Raw genomic sequence first — 20,495 nt, 5'->3', positions numbered from 1 at the left:
GGATTCCAACTAAACTTCTAATACAAAAATGTATCTGAAAGTTCACAAATAATTACAGCTGATGCTTAAATAGTGCTGACTGCTTTAAATGCCCTCCATGTACTAATTCACTAAATCCTCTAACAGTCCATGCCTCTAACACAGGCAGCTATTATCCCCATTTTACAGATAAGGAAGTCTAGGCACGGAAAGTTTGCCATCTATCGGACAGCACCAGTTAGCAAAGGCACAACCACGGGTCAGGCTGTGGTCTAGATCCAAGCTCTTCACCACTACCCTGTACAGCCTTTTTAGTGCATGAAAGAGGAAAGCTGGAGGGTGGGGAAATATGATGTTTTCCATTACTTGTATTTTCTACTTGCACTGTGAATATAACACTGCTGTGGTTATTTATAGTACCCCAATTGAAGAAAAAAATTAAAAGATTAATTGCTTAAACCACAGACAATCTCAAAGCATTAGTAAATAATTCTTACTGGCTTCCTCTTTTCTCCACCTCCTAAGATATATATATATATAAAATTCACCACAGTGAATTTTCAAAATACCCTTAAAGTTCAGTCCAGATATACACTTTTCATAATAAAAGCAATTCGCTTGTAGAATTGTTTTCTGAGAGAAAGTAGCAAAGTCATTATAGCTTTGGGCATGGATAGCCCCACCTGCCTAGGATAGTTTCTGAGGGGAGAATGGAAAACTCTGGGAAAACCAATCTTGGGACCACAGCTTCTCCATTCCTAGTTTGTGCTTCTCTGGTCAAAAGGATAAGGACTTCTGAGGACATCATCAGGTTCCTTTCTGAAGTAGATTTCACATTTTTTTACATATTACAGATGTCCAGTGAATTTGAGAAGTGGATTTACTCTGATCATTAACTTTGTACAATATGCTGTAATTTTTGCCATATCCATCTGGCAAAACAAGTTGATAGTATTTCCATGTTTCAAACCAGGTGTGAAATAAATTTAAGGTTTATAGGGTGATGAGTATCTAAGCCAGGCTCTTGGATGACCATGGTTTGCAACTGCATATCACATGCCAGGAATCCACGCAAACATGTGGATTTCAAGTGCCTTAGCAGATAGCTCGTTGTGTATTCTGCCAACTTTGCTTCATTTTCTGCTGCAAATGAACGGTGTGCCAGTAAGTGTCTGTGAATTTGCCTGAATTGCACTGCATTCTTTATTTATACTAGTAATTTTGGATTTCAGAAGAGTGAAGGTGTTGAAAAGAGTTCACAGATTTTTAAATTTTCTATTACCATTTTTAAAGAGCAAAAAAATTTGACATTTCTCCTGAAGCAGCTGCTTTAAATCACTATTGATTGTCTTGACATCTAGTTCTAGAAGTAAACAAAAGTCTTATCCTCCTACAGATGTTCAAACCAGAACTTAGTAGAGATTTTCAGACAGCCAGATCTATTCTTAGTTTCCAAAAAGCTCAACAAATCTTTTGCTTTACTTGTAATCCACGAGCCTAACGTCATTGGTCATCTCCATCTCACTTTCTTTTGAAAGTAAGTAGAGTATAAATAAATTTCAAACACATTTTTTTTAAGTGCCTTTACATTATAATTCTCAGTCCATGGACTAGACAGTATGATTGGGCCCTCAGCATTTCATTTGTCCATTCAAACCCCCAGTTTCCATTTAGGGATCCATGAGCTTCCAGAAAATCTGATTCTATTCTCCGTGTTTGAGATTGAGCCTGGGACTTAGGCTAAGCCAATCAGAACATTTCAATCTCCTGGCCAATCAGATTCCTTAATCATAGTTCGAAGGGTGGAATGTGGAAATACGAAGCCTGAAACTACGGCAAATGTTTTGCTACCGTGAAGAAAGCCAACCTGAAAAAGAAGCGTGTAACACTTGTGGAGGACAGAATTGAGAGTATCAGGCAAGGAAAAAAGCCAGATTACTGATGACATCAAGAACTTCTAGCTCAAACCCCCTGAGGCCTAACCTACTTCTGGACTTCTCATTTGCATGAGCCAATGAACTCCTTGTAATGTTTAGATTTGAGTTTTGATTTTTGTTACTTATAATTCAAAACTTTTAGAAATTCTTTTGCAAGGTATAAACCGTACACAGAGGCAGTTCCTTAATATTAGAACCTTACCTGCCTCACTTTATGAAGTAGGATGCTTTTGGCTGCAACCATAGACTATCTATCAAGCAGTAGCTTAAACGATAAGATTCTTCGGGACCATCCTGTTGTACGACGTGAATAGTTCTCCCTGGAGTGCCTCTGATAAGGCTATTTATATCACATACCAAGAAGTTCAGAGGTAGGCCTGGTTCATGCACTATCAGTTAATTTGGTAAGCTTAACAAGATCATTAAAAACCTAGATTTCTTCTGCATCCTCAGTGGGTTGGCTTGGTTTCTTGTAGTCCCAAGATGGCTGACAAGGAGGAAAATTTTTTCTCAGATGTGCCCTGCAGAATTTGCCTCATATCTCATTGATCAGAAATGGGTCACCCACATAAAAGTAAAAATGAATGGAATTGAGCAAATTATAATTTATATTTTGGGGTTAAGGAGGACCCCCCTTCCCTGTGCATATTGCCACATGATAATCTGAAAAAATTCAGGAGCTCTTAACAGGGCTTTATTGCCAACTAAGACTATTTGTCAAGGGTATCATCAAAATGTGTTACAAATTGTTCACATTCTACTTTCACAAAAATATTCAAAGCAGAATCATAGAGTGAAAAGAAAAATGTGACATTCAAATTCAAGTTTTTATGTTCATTTTATTGTATGCCAATTATACCTCAATAAAGCTGTTAAAATACTCAAGTTATTAGTAGTGGTATTGTAATTGTCATGCCTGATCTGTGTTTTAATATCAAAACACAAAGTCCCTGGACCTCGGTGAATTCAACATCAAAGATATTAAACAGAAGAGGATGCTCAATTGACCTGTTGGGCAAGCAAGGTGTATCAGATGTGGAAGTTAATATCCTCTTAATATCTTCTTTCGAGGAAAATAAGTTGGGAGCCAGACAGTAACTAAAATATCTGTTTCATATACTTGTGATTCAAAACCTAGTTATGTTTTTGAGACCAGAAGCAAAGTTTAACCCACAATAACTTAAGATATGACATATAAAAGAAACAGAAAAAAATTAGACAGGGATAGAAAAGGAAATTGAACTAAAGAAAAGGGGAAATAGACAAAGGAGAGCAATAAAAAATAATTATTTTTCAAAAATTTTCTTTGCCTAGCTACCATAAAAAAACTCACCCCAATATAAGTGATATATGTTTTCAGATATTGCTATTTATATACTTCTTTTGAGTTTTTTAATATCAGTCTCTAACTATAGACATTACATTTGCCATAACTTATTTATTCTGCATTAAATTTCTTTAGCAATAATCAAAGACATACTGTGGGTTTCTGTGAATGTTCTGATGTGTGGCTTTCCTTCAGTTCTATTATTTTGAATGGTATGGTAGTTTTTCTGCTCCCCCAGAATGGATTCTAGTAATGGAAAATTTGGCTTTGGCTAATATTTAATACCTTTACTTTTCTAATAACATGCTCTTAGGCCCCATTTATTTCAACACAGCTCTCCTGCCTTTTTACTGCTTTGTTGTTTATAATACCAGTTGCAAACTCTGGTGGGAAAAATAGGTCAGTATAGAGAAATTCTGTCTGTAATTATCGTGGCATATAGTAATAACAATTGTGCTATGATTTCTCTTTGATATAATTCCGTTTATATTTGTTAATCAAAAGTTTATTAACAACATGTTGCAAATTGTCACTCCTGGGATGCATCATTTTCTAGTGTCACATCCTCTACATTCATCTCTTTGATGGGGGTTACATTGACACGTATTTCTTTTGGTCCACATGTGCTGGCTGGATTCCAAAACTGTGGCTGCAGTAATTTCAGGTGAATTTTGTCAATGGCATTTTGAATTGATGCTTTAACTGGGAAAAATCTCAGACGGTGGCTGTGATAGGCAGCCTCTAAAATCGCCCCCAACTATCCCCTCCTCCTGGTATTCATGAACTTGTACAGTCCCTTCCCCTTGAGTGTGGGCTGGACCCAGTGACTCACCTCTAATGAATAAAATATGGGAAAAGTGATGGGATGTCACTTCTGAGATTAGGTTACAAAAAGACTGTGGCTTCCATGTTGGGCTCTCCCTCTCATACTGTCCATCCCTCTGAAGGAAGTCAGCTGCCATGAGTACCCAGTGGACAGGACCACATGGCAAAGAGATAAGAGAGGCCTCCAGGCCAGCAAGCAACCGAGGCACCTCAATCCAACAACCCATGAGAAACTGAATATTGCCGACAACCACTTGAGTGAGCAAGGAAGTGGATCATCCCCAGTCAAGCCTTCAGATGCCACCCTGACTGCAACTTGAGCCAGACGCACCCTGTTAAATAGCATCTAGATAGCTTACCCAGAAAAACAGTGAGATAATAAATGTTTTATGTTTCAGCCTCTAAATTCTGAGATAACTTGTTAAGCAGGACTAGATAACTATAATATAGCAGCTGATTCAGTCCTTTTCCCCCCAAAGATTGGATTGAGAATATTGTAAAATGGACTGTCAGCTCTTAAAAAAGGAGGGTAGTTCAAGATTATTAACTTACTTTTTGAAGTAGCCCTACTCCCTTTATTTTAATGGCAATGGGGGTGGGGTGGAAGGACAACTCTCTGACTCCCCCACCACCATGTGTCTGTCCATTATCAGCATTTGTTAAATGCATTAGAGTCCATTGTCATTGCCTCTTTTTCAAAACAAGTTTGAGATGGTTTATATTAAACAACATTAAATGCAATAAAATTAATATTGAAATAGAAAAGCAAGGCCATGAAAAGGAGATTGCATTGCGTTTATGGAGTGTGATGGTAGCAGGCCACATAATGGCCTGTCCCAGATACCCAAATCCTAATCCCTAGGATATGTGAATGTGTTATGATACATGGCAATGGGGAATTAAGGTTGTAGATGGAATTAGATTGCTAATCAGCCGAGGAAATTATCCGGGATTATCTGGGTGGGCCCAGTGTAACCACAGGCGGCCTTAAATGAGAAACAGGAAGACAGAAGAGTCAGAGCCAGAGACTGCCATCAGCAGAAAGAATTGACCAGCCACTGCTGGCTTTGAAAACAGAAGGGAACACAAGCAAGGAATTTTCTTTTTCTGAGATTTTGGACTCTTCTCATTTTTTCTGACCATCTGACAAAATTTTAGGAGCAAACGGGCAGCAAGGCAAACTAATAATTTCAAACTACCTTAATCCTCTGTTTTTTCAGTATTGACTCACCATTTATTTTGAGAGGCTGAGAGATGTGTGAAGTGCGGGAAGGACCCAGAAGGATGGTGCCTGTTGGCGGTGCCTGGCATGGCTTCTCTGCTTTGAGAAGTTCAGCTCAGGCTCCAAATCTGCATGCCCCACCCACGCAGCGAAACAAAAGCCCCATTCGGAGAGCAAACTACACAGACCTTCACATCTTAGAAGAAATTTCAGCAATGATTTGTTCTGTGGGAGCAAACCTCCTTGGAGTTCTCATACCCACCCCACCAGCTTATAAAAGTGTTCTGCCCATTTCCTTCCCGTCTTCTTCCACTCCAGCCACACTGGCCTGTTCCTCCAGCTACCTGCAAGTTCCAGCCTTTGCGTTTCTGTTTCCTCTTTCTGGTATGTTCTTCCCCATTGCTGGCTCACCCTTTGTAGCTCTTTGCTCAAAGTCATCTGAACAGAAAAGCCTTCCCTCTCCACCCTGTGTAAAATGTTCCTTCCCATTACTCTGCTTTACTCTTCTTCATAGCCTTTGTCACTTCCGGACATTTTCTATAGTTATTCTATTCGGTCTGTACCCCCCACTAGAACGCAGTCTCCACAAGAGCTGGAGCTCTGGGTTTTTGCCCAGCATCCAGGGTGATGTGAGGCATACAGACAGCACACAGCCAATATTTAATGAATAAATGAATGAATGATTTCCAACGACCTACAGTCATGTCCCCCAGAGAAGTTTGTGTAAATAGGCTTTCTCCATCTGTCACATTTTTCACTGAGGGATATACAATCCAATGATTCTTAGAGTTCTCTGGTACCTGGGAGCTCCTTGCTGGCCCTCTTCTTGACTGGACTTGGAGTAGCCACGAATATGACCTGTGTGTGCGTGTCAGAGAGTCGGTGGCACCTGTTCCACTCACCTAGACTTTTACTTCTCCTCATCTAGTTCTCTAATAAATAATAGGGTTCAGTGCTGTTGTTTTCATTCTGACTTTGGCCCCAATCCCTTTGTTCCAAGGATAAGCAAGTCCAAAATGTAAAACTAAATAAAGCAGCTATGCTCCATCCCTGCTCCACACTCACCTCTCCACTGCCTAAAACTCCCAAGGGGGCTCCACAAACTCCTTACTCTTCTGAGATCATACAATGTGAAGATGTCTGTCTGCAGACTTATATTATTCCTGTTGATCTCTCAATTTGGGGTCAATAACACTAAAGACTCCTGAGCACAGTATACTCTGAGCATTTATTACCAATTTACTACTATCAGAGTCAAGGGAATATGTCTAAGGGTAAGAATTTACAGAGTTCCACTGTCCCTTCTTTTGGCAGAAATGTCCCGTGGCTCTAAGTAATCCAGGGTCTGCTAGTCCTTTCTCAGATACCCCAACTTCTGCCAAAAGGCTTAAGATGTTTGAATCCAGGCAATGTTAATGAGACAATATCGTCCATGAAATGGAAGGAATGTCCTACATATTCTCTGTCACAAAAGTTATACATGCTCATTGTAAAATTGTTTTTTAATCAAACACTACAGAAATGAATGAAACAGATACAACTCACCTCACCGATTAAGCTACAGTAACAGCTCCTTCATTTTCCCTTTACCCTCCCGGATAATCAGGAAGGATTATCTCCTTCTTGAGGCTTCCTCTTCTCATTTGGCCAAGAACCCTGGACTTACTCTGGCAGAAATATCAGGCCTGCTGCTTTCAAACAGGACAGTGTCACCCGTGAACAGCTGACCTCTTTTTTGGCTGATTTTCTCGTGTTGCTGCCACTCAGGGTTGCTGTGAAGTGGTCTCTATTGCCCTCACTGAGTCACACTCCTGACACCAGGTCCACAGCAACGTGCATATTCACCTTACAGACATGTGGCCATTCAGGAGGGGAGGAAAGACAACAGGAGCTACTCCATAGAAAAGTTCCTGATCTGGGGTCCACACCCCCAGTATTTCACACCCCCAATATTTCATCACAATTGATTTTCTTTAAAATTGTACACATTACATTTTGTGCTCTTACAAGTGTTATTCTGAGAAAGTACTCATAGGTATTACCAGACTGTCTAAAGGATCCATGGCACAAAAATGGTTATGAGCTCCTTCAAGAATGACAATTCTCTTGCTTAAAAAAAAAAAAAAAAAAAAAAAATTCAGTATCTCCAGACATCCATCACATATAATATATAAAAAATAAATATCTCTTATAATTCTGCTCCTCGTTGTCTCCCCCAAGCCATGTTTTCCTCTAGGATTTCCTATTAAATCTGGGGGTCCTTCCTTGACCCCTCAAATGCAAAGTCCTGTGGACTATACCTCTTAAATATTTCTTGAATCTGTCTACTTCTCTAACTCTCCACAGCCACCACCATAGGCCACCATTCATCCCTTCCCAGGAGTATGGCCGTGGCCTCCCAGAAAATCCACTGTTCCCTTATTACTGCCCATTCCTGCCCTTGAACTCTTGACATTTAAGCAAAGACCTGGTGGAGGTGAGGAGGCAAGTTAAGCAGACGGTGGAAAATCTGGTAGGGGAATCCTGTCCAGGCACAGAGAATAGCAGGGGCAAGGATCTGAGAAGGGAGTAGACACAGAGATTGGAGAAATGGCAGGGAAGCCAATATGAAGGGAGAAGAATGAATAGAAGGGGTGGGGTAAATAGTAAGAAGATAGGGGAGGGTGGACAGATCATTTAGGGCATTATAAGCCACTGTAAGAACTTCAGCTTTTACTCAGAATAAGATGGAAGCCATTGGAAGGCTCTGAGCAAGAAAGTATATGATTCGACCTCTGGTTTTTCTGTTGAGAATAAACTGCCGATGGGCAAGCGTGCAATCAAGAAGAGCAGTTAAGCGGTTTGGATTGCAATAATCCTGTAACTCAGGGTGGTAACAGAAGTGGTCAGATTTCGTATATAGTATATTCTGAAGCTAGAACCTACAGGATGTGCTGATGGATTAAATGCAGAGTGAGACAGAAAAGAATCAAGTATGATTCCTGATTTTTGGCCTGTGTAACTGGTTAAATGGAGTTGCCAGTTACTGAGATATTAAGCATTATTAACAATGATGTCTATCTTTCTAGATTTGTTTTCCAAGGCACAGAAAAACATATGTTTAATTTACAAAAATAGAATCACACTTGCTTTCAAAAATTCCACTATGAAAGTGACACAACCTCCACATAGAAATTCAAATAGGAGAAACAGTCATACATTAAAAAGTAAAAGTATTCCCCAACCTCACATTTCCACTCACCAGAGGCAATCACTTTTAAGATTATCTTTTGTATCATTTCAGAAAAAAAAATTTGCGTATACTTATGTTTAGGTATATGTGCTTTTTCACATTAATAGGATCACACTATTTGGAACTTATTTTTTATACTCATCTTTAATATTTTTCATTAATATCATCTATAGATCTAACCTGTTTATTCCTAAGGTCTGCATAATATATCATTATATGTATGTACAATTATCCCCTACAGAGATATTTAGGTTAACTCTAGTGTTTTACAACCTTTTTGAAACAATGCCTCCACTACTCAGCCAGGTCATCAAGGTCAACATCCACGATGATAAATCATGTTGATAATATGTATACTTGATGTGATATGTTCAAAATGACATTTTACCTCTATGGTCTTCCTCAAAATACCCATAACTCAAGTCTAATCATGAGAAAAACATTAGACAAATTCCAATAGAGCAGGATACTACAAAATACTTGATCAGTACTCCTCAAAACTGTCAAGATAATAAAAAACAAGGAAAGTCTGAGAAGATGTCACAATCAGAAAGAGCCTCAGGAGACATGACAAGTACATGTAATGTGGTATCCTGGATGGGATTCTAGAACAAAAAAAAAAAAAATAAGACATTGGGTAAAAACTAAGGAAATCTGGATACACTGTGGGCTTTAGTTACTAATAATGTATCGATATTGGTTTATGAATTATAACAAGTGTACCACACTAACGTAAGATGTTCATAATAGGGAAACCTGGGGGCAGGGGTTTGTGGGAAAATAGTACAATTTTTTCAACTTATCTGTAAGTCTAAAACTGTTCTAAAATACAAAGTCTAAAAAAAAAGTAATGCTTCAAAGAGAAGGCTTGTATATATCTGTTAAAAAATAAAATTCAAGTGAGTAAATATTAAAGATCTTACTGGCTTTATTCACTGATAATATGCCCACAAATCAGGCAGCATACAATCTAGCAGATCAAAAGGAGCTCCAATGAGTTGTACAAAATGAAAGGCTTTTATAAGCAGAAAGGAGTGGGAACGAGGCAAAAAGCAGATGGGTTATGGCAAAGTCACTTTCCTTTAGGGAATCGCAGGGGTCTGATCAGGCACATTACCTACCTTGTGCTGAGCAGGTAATTCCTGATTGAGGGGTTTAAGACTCCATTTCTGGGAGAGGCTGAGACAGGAATTAAGTTTCAGTTTGTTGGCATGGGACTTAGCATAAGTCACTGCATTTTGGGCCTGTTGTCTTCTTTTTAACATAATTTTATATATATTTTTAAAAGTGGAATGTCTGAGTTAATTTCTCCATTTAAATTTTTGATAGGTATTGCCAAACTGCCCTACTAGCAAGATACCGTGTTTCCCCAAAAATAAGACCTAGCCGGACCATCAGCTCTAATGCGTCTTTTGGAGCAAAAATTAATATAAGACCGGTATTATATTATATTATATTATACCCAGTTTATAGTAAAATAAAACCAGGTCTTTTATTAATTTTTGCTCCAAAAGACGCATTAGAGCTGATGGTCCAGCTAGGGCCTATTTTGGGGGAAACACGGTATATGTGCAATTTACTCTTTTTCTCTTCACAATGTGTAGTAGCCATGTTTTCATAGATCTACACTGTTATTTTTGGCTCCATATTCTCTTCTATGGATATATCTTAGTTCATTTAACCAATTCCCTATTATGAAATTTAGGCTGTTTCTGATATTGCAATATACATTTTGTCCATCTTTATACATGATACTTACTTAGGATTAACTACTGTAAGTGGAATTGCTGAATTCAAGGCCTTACACATTAAGAACGTTCAATATATTGCCTAATTAACGTCCAGAAAAGCTATACCAATTTACATGGCCACCAATGAAGTCTGTATCCTCACACTCTCTCATCAACATGACTTTTTCATCTTTGCCAGTCTAACAGGAAAACAAGTCATCTCACCTAATTTGCATTCCTGTGATTGTTCCTAAGTCTAAGGTCTTTTTAAAATGCTTATTGGTCATTTGCATATCTTCTTTGATTACCTCTTCACGTCCTTTACTAATTTATCTATCAAGTTGGTTACCTTTTTCATAATTTACTTGCAAAAGCTCTTTATGCATTAAGAATATTAACTTTTTTCTGCCATATACGCTTAACTATTTTCTCCAAATTTTCATTTTACCTGTTTTTGGTGTCTTTTGATACACTCAATCCTTTCTTTATGATTTCTGGTTTTGGTACATGCTAACAAAACTTCTTCCTTCAAAGATTATTTTTTCTGATATGTTTTCCTATTACTTCAGTGTTTTCATTTTTATTTATAAACATTTCATATTCCTAATCTTAGGATCCTTCCAGAAGCTCTACTCAGTTTTTGGTCCTTTGATTGCCTCTTCTAGAATTAGCAGACGTCCCTAGCAAAAAGCAGCCCCAAATGAGCTGACATTTCTCTCTATGCTTCCATCTTCTCCAAAGAGAGACACAAAAAGAGAGAAAGAGAGATAGATAGATAGGTAAATAGATAGATAGATAAATAGATCATCTTATTCTCAGGAGGAAGTTAATATCAAGGTTATACTCTTTATCACCTAGTTCATCATAACTGTTGATTCCTTGTTTTAAATATGTACTTACATTCCCTCTCATTTCTCCTGTCTTCCTTTTAGAGTTTCTTCTTCTTCTTCTTCTTCCTCTTCTTCTTCCTCTTCCTCTTCCTCTTCCTCTTCCTCTTCTTCTTCTTCCTCTTCCTCTTCCTCTTCCTCTACTGGTTACTGTTATTGAGAAATAAAGTTTCAATAAAAAGCCATATATTTATTCATGCCACTCATTTTTGCCCTTCACTAGAAGGATGAGCTTTAGATTTCATTTTTATCCTGATTGTATTAACCTTTAAATGTTAAAAAGGAAAAAAGGTCCAGGGTTAAAGTTTCTATGTTTTTCCACCAAGAAAATAAAAATTGTATAATGCTTTCACTTGCCCCTTTTCTACTACACTTCTTCCCACTACTATAATGTGCCATTTCTTTTCTTTTTAAAAATCTGGATCGAAAATTACAGGTTCTTATTTTTAAGATTTATATTTTCATTTTCTATTTCAAAAATCCTTTTTAATCACTAAATTCTACAACCACAATTCAATTACTTAGATTTAATTATAATTTTTACTGGTTTTATTGCTCACCACTATTTCTTGGAGACCACAGTTGTTTTCTCTCTTTTATTTTTTTTTTCTTGAATTACTTTTCTGACTCACAGTATTTTGACTGAAATAATTTCCTCAAATACATTTTCCTTACAGGAAATATAAGTTCTTGCATATTTAAAGTTCCCTTTTCTTCCCCCAATATGTGAATGATGGTTTAGCTAGATATAGAATTCCAGGGATACAACTATTCCCCTCATAAGCCTGTAAAAACATTGATCCATTGCTTTCCAGTACATAATGTTACAGATTAGAAATTGAATACCTATCAGATTCACTTTATTTTGCATGGCCCTTTCCCCCCCCCCCCAAATTAACATAACTCCTGCCTTCTCTTTCTTCAAGTCTTTGTTCAAATTTAACCTGCTCAGGGGGAACTTCTCAGCCCAACTCTTGAAAGTGCAATTTTCACATAACCTCCGTCCCACTTCTTTATTTTCTTCTGTAATACTTAACATCCAAACATACTATACATTTGTTTTGTTTATTGTATGTCTATATCTTCCTCCACCAGCATATAAGCTTCAAAAGGGTGGAGAGTTTTTTCTTCCCTTTAGCTTTATCCTTCTCAGGAGAACGAAACTGGCACTAAGGCTCAGCATTGGGAGACTGGTGTTTTAATTGTTAGGGAAGCCTCTGACTACTCAGCTAGTCCTAAAACTTTCCAACGGGTATGTAAATAGGGGAAATGTAAAGAGAATCATTTTCCAGATCCTTAACTTCCAGAGATATTCTTTCCCAATACTGATGTGCCTGAGTATGCCTGTGTTCATATCAGCCTTTCTCCCACTTTTTAAATAAAGGCACATCTCTCACCTATTCCAAGTCTTATCAGTGGAGCATTTCTTTGGGTGTAAAAACTTCCATGGGGCTAAAGGAAGAAGTAGAATCCTTTAATGATTAATCAGAACGTAGTAAACCCTTAGAGTTTCTTGTCTTTCCCAGCCATTCTGTTAAGAGAAAGCATTATGTTAAAAACAGAGTATTTTGGCCTGGGGATTCTGCTATGTGGTAGCAGGGTTGTGGGAACAATGAAAATTCCCACATAAGGACTTGGTCTCTTCCATTTTCTGTCTACTGACAAAAAATAAATAAAAATAAAAAAGCATTCTTCTGGAAAAATTCAGATACAACAAAAAGCACAGAATCAATGAGGTATACTGAATACTTAAAAATAAAAGGCTTCATTCACCCCATATTTAAAAATTCTTTTCAGCTATTCTAATATTCTTTTCTAAGATTTGTAATTATTTCTAAAGAAAAGCACCTAAAACTTGCCAAAGCTGAGTAGATTAGTATATCAGTTATCTTTTGATGCACAAAAAGTTACCAAAACCTTAGCAGCTTAAAACGACACACATTTATTATTTCATGTTTCTGTAGGTCAGAAATCTAGCTAGTTTAGCTGAGTCTTCTACTTAGGTTTTCTCACAGTTGCAATAAAGTGTTAGTGGGACTACATTCTCATCTGGAGAGTTGACTGCAGAAGCATCTACTTCCAATCTCACTCAGGTTATTGGCAGAATTCATTTCCTTGTGGTTGTAGGACTGAGGGCCTTTACTTCTTGCTAGCTGTCTGCTGGCCCAGTCCTCCGCTCCTTCAGAATCTTATCAATTCTTCAAGGCCACCCACACTTCCTCGCCACATGAGCTTCCTCAGCATGGCCAGTTACTTCATCAAACCAGCAAGGAGAGGCTCTACAGTCATTATCAGCAAGAGTCTTATATCACATCACATAGTCACAGAATCACTTCCCATCACTTCTGCCATACTCTGTTGGTTAGAACCAAGAGGAAAGGATTACATAAAGAATGGGAACTCCAAGTGGTAGGGTCATGGGGAAATCCCCTTAGACATAGTCTACCACAGTGACTCTTAATGTAACTAAAATGTAACTAAGCTTTCTTAAACTGCCAAGAATTTAAAGACTCAGTGGGTAAAAACTTATACATAAAACTTTACAAAGCTTTTTAGAATTGGTATATATTATTCAATATGGAGTTATAATCTATTTTTATCAATCAGATAAGGAAATATTTACTTCAATTAAAATCCGTCCTGATCTTATTTCATCTTAAAATGTTTGGTATTTTCTATTTCTTTTTTTTAAATAAATGCTGGTTGCTCAACTGATTATTTTTAACAGTATTATTTACATTTCTTTTTCTTTAAATACATAGGAAGGCTTGATCATGATGTCTAACAAAATTAATGGAATTAATTCTAACTTCATATATGGCTTTTATTTAGTTAATTCCAAAAGCTGAACACCAGCAGCTGAGCCTACTTTTTATCATGCCCGCTACCTCATAAATAAGTAATATTTTAAGCTACAAATTACACTACATTATTATAAATTAAGTAATGAGAAATAGCAGTTTGATTTATTACCTTTTTGTAACTTTTTATAGCATTGATAAATTAACTATGTTAGATCTGTATCATTTGAACCTTACTGCTTTTAGTAATCTATCTTATAAAATGTGTTCCATCACCCTTTTCCAGTGTGTTTTATACTTTTTTTAAAATTAAAGTTTATAGGGGTGACAATTGTTAGTTAAGTTACACAGGTTTCAATTCTGTAATACATCATCTATACCGTGTTTCCCCGAAAATAAGACCTAACCGGAAAATAAGCACTAGCATGATTTTTCAGGATGCTTGTAATATAACATAAGCCCCAGTGCGTCTTTTGGAGCAAAAATTAATATAAGACCTGAGCTTATTTTTGGGGAAGTACGGTAGGGCATATTTTATATTATGAGCATCCTGAAAATTCATGCTAGGGCTTATTTTCCGGTTAGGTCTTATTTTCAAGGAAATACGGTATATCACATTATGTGTTCACCACCCAGAGTCAGTTCTCCTACCATCACCATATATTTGATCCTTTTTACCCTCATCTACCACCCCACTCCTCCCTTGCCTTCTGGTAACCACTAAACTATTGTCTGTGTCTATGAGTTTTTGTTTCTTCATTTGTTTCTCTTGTTCCTTTGCTGCTTTCAGTTTTATATACCATATATCAGTGAAATCATGTGGTTCTCTACTTTTTCTGTCTTACTTATTTCACTTAGCATAATAATCTCAAGATCTACCCATGTTGTCGCGACAATAAAAAAACAAACAACCTAATTTAAAAATGGGCAGAGGACCTGAAGAGACATTTCTCCAAAGATGACATACAATTGGCCAATAGACATATGAAAAAATGCTCAACATCATTAATTATCAGAGAAATGCAAATAAAAACCACAATGAGATATCACCTCACCCCAGTCAGAATGGCTATCATCAACAAGATGATAACAAGTGTTGGAGAGGCTGTGGAGAAAAAGGAACCCTCATACACTGTTGGTGGGAATGCAGATTGGTGCAGCCGCTATGGAAGGCAGTGTGGAGGTTCCTCAAAAAATTACAAATAGAATTGCCATATGACCTAGCAATCCTTCTCCTGGGTATCTACCAAAAAAATCTGAAAACATTTATCCATAAAGATATACCGTGTTTCCCCAAAAATAAGACCAGGTCTTATATTAATTTTTGCTCCATTAGGGGTTATTTTCAGGGGATGTCTTATTTTTTCATGTACAGCAATCTACATTTATTCAAATACAGTCATATCATCTTCTTCTGGAACATTGTCATAACGTACTAAATGCGTCCACCTGGCCGAGATCTTAACTGGGCCTTATTTACAGGGTAAGTCTTATTTTCGGAGAAACACAGTATGTGCTCCTGAGGTGTCTGGATGGCTCAGTTGGTTAAGGCGCAAACTTTTAACAAGGTTGCCGGTTCGACTCCCACATGAGCCAGTGAACTGCGCCCTCCACAACTAGATTGTAAACAACTTGACTTGGAGCTGAGCTGCGCCCCCCACAACTAGATTGAAAAAACTACTTGAGATCCTAGAAAAACACACTGTTCCCCAATATTCCCCAATAAAAAAATTTTTAAAAGATGTGCTTCTATGTTCATTGCAGCTTTATTTACAGTGGCCAAGACGTGGAAACAACCGAAGTGTCCTTCGACAGATGATTGGACGAAGAAGATATGGGATATATACACAATGGAATACTATTCTGCCATAAGAAAAGATGACATAATGCCATTTTTCATATTACTTTTGAAATGCATAACATATTTAAATTGAAACATGAGGTCAGACTTTATCTGATAGACAGGAAGTCTGACTGATGGGACTATGGCTGTTCGGACTAACAAAGGTGACTGGTTTGCCAATTAGACCCCTCCACTATCTAAATGAAGAAAATTTTCAGGTTCAAGATTTAGGTGAAAATATGTTTAAATAATGTGATAAGATAAAAGCATTTTGTAAAACATATTGTATTGGCAAAGACATACGAAATAAACTATTTTTCAATTTTCCCAGTCTTCTCTGGGTATATCAAGTTAATCAAGGTACATATCTCAAAGTGGAAGAGTAATAAATATAATTAATAATCATTTGGTAAGTCTTGATAAAGCCTTTTTGATATATTTCCCAGAAATTTGAGAAACTGTATGCCTCTGATGACTGGGCAACAAATCATTTTGCAAGTCATGTAGGTTCTAATTCATTTTTTTCACCAATTTCAAAGAGGATCTAATTAAATTGTCAGGTAATAGATGAGTTTAAATAATTATTTATTATTATTTTGGCACATAATTCATTATTACATAACTCCTTCCATTTTTGCTACATATTTATATGAATAGTATTTCTTAGCACATTTAGCTACAAAAATGAAAAAGTAATAGAGTTAGTACAAGATGCTGTCTCATTCTAGCAATAAGCAATAATCATTCATAGATACATGAACTAAGCGGAAGGAAAATCCCAGTTATTTCCCTAGGAAATGAATTTCTAATAAAATTTTATATTTTATATTTACTAATTATTTATCAAAATGTATTACCTTCATGTTTTTTGGTTATAATAACTCTACCCAAAAGGAAAAATTTAACTCTCAGAACCTTATGGTGTTTGTCAAGAAGACAATTTTAAAATTTGATTTTTATTTTCAGAGAAGTAGGACAGAGTAAACAATAAAAGACTTTCATGCTTAAAAATGTATTATATGAGGGGTAAATTCTGTGGAAGAATTACAAATGGAAATGTGAACTCAAGGAGGAAAAAAGAAACATGCGAAAAGTGCAACCATTTTGAAAGAACTTATTCATGAATATGTAAAGACAAGGTAGTGGATATCAAATCATTATAGTATTTAGATTCCACTGGATACTTTTAACAGGGTGATGGAACAGTTTTATTTTTAAATGTTAATATATTACGAAATGCCCAAAATTACGTCTTTTGCAATTATTTAAACTAATAGTGAAAATTTTTAGATGCTAACTTAAAAATGCGTCAAAGGGTTTATAGTTTTTCAAAACTAATTTGGGGGGCGACTGGTTAGCTCAGTTGGTTAGAGCGTGGTGCTGGTAGCACCAAGGTTGCCGGTTCGATCCCCACATGGGCCACTGTGAGCTGGGCCCTGCTTTAAAAAAAAAAACAGAACAAGAGATATACTATCAAAACAAGGTTACTTGATGCAAAATAGTTATGATAAGTGCCTGGGCTCCTGAAATTCCACCCGGCTAAAAACAGGATTTTTCCCCCAGCACCTGGAGAAGCAGAAAGCCTGCAGACAATGCTGAGAGATCCTCCCCTGACGAAATGAGCTAAAGCAATTCACACCCAAGACCTTCTGCCTGCAAAGCCTCCCACAACTGGGTGAATTGTGATCACCACAAAGATATGTTCAAGTTTCAACTGATGGTACTGTGAATATGATCTTGTTTGGAAACAGTCTTTGCAGATTTAATTAAGATATAAATTAAGATGAGGTCATACTTTATTAGGATGGGCCCTTAATCCAATTACTGGTGTCCTAAAGAGATACAGATACAGACATAGAGAACATTAACAATCTTTCTAAAATTCTTTCCTGATGTGCTACATAAATCCCTCTTCCTTAAATGCTCTTGGAAACCAACTTTGCCATGTTACTAGTTCCTTCATTCATTAATGAGTTTAATACCTTTTGACACGTTCATTCTATTTTTGTATGAAAATCATGGTTTTAACTTTTGAAAATTGTGCTTTGACATAGAGCTGTTGTAAAGCTTAAATTATATAATATAAACAAGATTAATATGGTTCCTGGGAGATGATAGATGTTGAATGAGTGTGAGCTCTCTCCCTGGGCCAGTGTACAGCAAAGCAATTGTGTTATGTGATTATTCTTTTCTTTATTCTCTTCCTACCTCTTTATCCTTCTTATTCTTGTCTGTTACTAAGGCAGACATATCTTTTGAACATAACTTTATTTAAAGTTACAGGGTAAAATGTATGCTAACTCCAGAACTGGTAAATTTGAACACAAGTCTTGGCAATCTTTGCTGCACTGCAAAAGTAGTAAAATCCAAGCAAGATTTCTGTAAGTTTAAAAATTTGGGTTGTTTTGTGTTATTTTTTTTTTTTAATTGGGCAATATTGAGGAACAGTGTGTTTCTCCAGGGCCCCATCAGTTTCAAGTCATTGTCCTTTGATCTTAGGGCGCAGCTCAGCTCCAAGTCCAGTTGCCGTTTTCCGTTTTCAATCTTTAGTTGCAGGGAGTACAGCCCACCATCCCATGCGGGAATTGAACCGGCAATCTTAATGCTGAGATCTCATGCTCTAACTAACTGAGCCATCCGGCCGCCCCTAAAATTTTGTTTTTTTAACGCAGGAACAATGCTCTTGATTTCTAACACACTCAGGAACTATAATACTTTCAAGAAAACTAAATAAGTTATCCTCAATCTCATTGGGACACCATCATCTCTGAGCTTGTAAAGAACACTTTGATTTTATAAAAATGGTGCCCTTTACCAGAAGTTAATATGACCTGAAACAGGTATGAGTTCAAGCATTCATAGTCCAGTACAAGAAGCACACTGTATGGTTTCTGCACAGATTGGAATGGCTGGATAGAAGAAGAGAAAGAATCAAACCACCTGGGAAATTGGAGCTTGTGGAACTTTTTAGCTTTGAGAAAAGAAACAGAGGCAGGTGTATGGGAAGAGCCCTGCAGAGTGATTCCACATGAGCAGATAGCACAACTATGCACCACGCAAGGCAGAGATCGTTCATTGGTTTATCTAACATTTACACAGGGGCAAATTTTATTTCTTTCAGAAATTTAGTAACACGTTTTCCAAATGGTTTTTAAAGTAAAATTTACAGTGCTATATCTAATAATATTCGTGATAATAAATAGTTTTATTTTTCTCTTCCTTACCATCAGCGTATTATTCTGTCCTTGATATGATTTTGAAAATAGATTTATTCTATTCATAAGACAGTCGATAACAACATGTGCCCAAGTTCCACACCTAGGAAAATTGGACCATGGTGATTGCTGCCATCTTGTGGGAGAATGAAAGAAATTCAAGATACCATTATCTTCCTAAACTCCTTACCACCCTCTCCGATTAAGCATCCATGCATTCATTCATCCTTTCCGTCAGGCTCTGTCTAGACTACAGGGACATAAGACAAGTCAAATACAGCCTGTGTCCTCAAAGCATGTAGAATGCTGTTAAAATATTGTCGCAGGAGAGAGAACCTTTCTTGAGTGGTAGTGGCAGAGGGAATCAAAAGACCTTCCTAAGGAGGCATAATCCAAAGATTCATAGGTAGCCAGGCTGATTCCATTCTATGTGGCTTCCTGTTATGAAAATAATTTTCTAGACAGGATTTTTCTGCCCATTCCTGTTGGTTTTTTCTTAGTTGTAGAAAAAGAGACAAGGGGGAGATACAGTGCTGACGAGCCACCGAGCCTCAGAGAGTATGTGGAATATCCTTCCTTTGTCACTCCAGATACATTCTCCACTCACCTTCCCCTTGCTCTGTTCCCCAGAAGGCTGACCAGTGTGGACTGCTTCTATTCCGGCTCTTGCATGATGAGGAGGCATTGGCAGGAGATCTGCACAAGGAGAATAAGATCATGGTATTTATGCCCAGACTCTACCACCCCCCATCCAGGGAGAGATCCCTCAGTGAAAGGTTGCAGCTTCTGCCCCCTCTTGCCCTTTCAGACCAGAGGTGGTAAACAGTACCCAGCTGTTGCCAGCCCCAGTGTGCTGCACTAATCCTTATGGTTTTCCCACACTCTGCTCACACCTCTGTAAATAACCCCAACTTGAATGTGCCATTGGTTTCCTCTTCCCTGACTGATATAGTAGACATTAACAAATTATTGAATATACGAATTCTATATAAATGAATGATTGAGTTCAATAATCGAATGAATGAAGGCATGAATGAGTGAATGAGTGCTAGGATGCATCCATGAGAACTGAGTGCAGACATGTAGAATATATTAATATTTCACGCAGGAATAAGTGCATAATGACTAAGTAAATGAGTCATGTTTCACCCAGGTAAAAACATGAATGGAAGCATAAATAAAGAATGAATTCATAAAAGCATGAACTGATACCATTTTTAACCAAACTGCATACCTGACTTTACCACTTCTCAAGCTCCCATCTACTAGAACACGTGCAAAGAAAAGGAATGACAAGCTTCTCCCTAAAACAGGGCTGCTATATGAAAACATAGTTTTGAGAGAGGCACTCAGAGGTTAGATTACGGAAAAAAATCAAGAAAATAAAAAGTTAACTTTAAAGGAAGAGTGCAGAGAATAAAAGTAGAGATTTCCTTAGAGGGGCAGAAAAAAAGATGGAATAGAGTAGGAGGAAACAAGCTCCCTTTCTCTAGAGGG

General features: G+C 37.3%; 1 long non-coding RNA gene across 1 annotated transcript in view; it reads right to left on the bottom strand.

Moving 5' to 3' along the window:
• The window catches only part of LOC141570529 (uncharacterized), a 37,201-nt gene that overhangs the window by 6,900 nt on the left and 9,806 nt on the right, over positions 1-20,495 (bottom strand). Inside the window, exons 2-3 of the long non-coding RNA XR_012494611.1 lie at positions 19,606-19,694; positions 11,153-11,289 (exon numbers count right to left, since the gene is read on the bottom strand). This is a non-coding gene — a long non-coding RNA (uncharacterized LOC141570529). The remainder of the gene's footprint in view (positions 1-11,152; positions 11,290-19,605; positions 19,695-20,495) is intronic.

Source organism: Rhinolophus sinicus, linkage group LG01, assembly GCF_036562045.2.
Source record: "Rhinolophus sinicus isolate RSC01 linkage group LG01, ASM3656204v1, whole genome shotgun sequence".
Classification (NCBI taxonomy): Eukaryota; Metazoa; Chordata; class Mammalia; order Chiroptera; family Rhinolophidae; genus Rhinolophus; species Rhinolophus sinicus.
The sequence above is the reverse complement of the archived record's forward strand: the minus strand, read 5'-3'. Positions and strand labels throughout refer to the sequence as shown.